We start from the raw sequence: 662 nt of genomic DNA, 5'->3' as shown, positions 1-662 counted from the left end.
CCGCGCCCACCAGCGTCTAGACGCGGCGAGCGTCAACAGCGCTCTCTAGCGGCTAACATATAACACTACAGACCATTTAAATTCATACTGGGGGGGATTTGAATGCTGACCTTTTGCTAAATGCATCCGAATATGTAAATATTTTTATTTTTAAATAATAAAAAAAAAACAATAGCTTTTATACTGTCGCTGTACTGAAGTCAAAATTTTTGTCTGAAAAATATTTAGTTTATAATAAAGGAAAGGCATGCCTAAGGACAAGTCTAGAGTGAGAAATAACTATGTGTGTAACCATAACAAATATTCTTGTTTTGACTGTTTGAACAGCCCTGTAGGGCCTTTACAGATGCACATTCATAAAGAAGATGGTCATTTTTTTTATTTATGCACCATGTTCTTGTAGTATTTGTGTATTTACAACATTTTGAAAAATCTATAATAAAAATAGCTTAATAATAAAAAAAAAGTTTTGACGTGTGTCAGTGGGTTCTACTCTGAAAAGAAAGATTTCCAGTTCAAATCAATTTTATTTATATAGTGTGTTTCACATTTTTTCACTGTTAAAAATTAAGGCTGCAAACAACAGAATACATATAATCATGATTAATCTTGTACTTTCTCATCAGTCTTTAGAAACCGGAATAAAACCGAAATAATATAAA

This window comes from Sinocyclocheilus anshuiensis, unplaced genomic scaffold, assembly GCF_001515605.1.
Source record: "Sinocyclocheilus anshuiensis isolate Anshui unplaced genomic scaffold, SAMN03320099.WGS_v1.1 scaffold984, whole genome shotgun sequence".
Lineage (NCBI taxonomy): Eukaryota > Metazoa > Chordata > Actinopteri > Cypriniformes > Cyprinidae > Sinocyclocheilus > Sinocyclocheilus anshuiensis.
Note: the sequence above shows the minus strand (reverse complement) of the source record.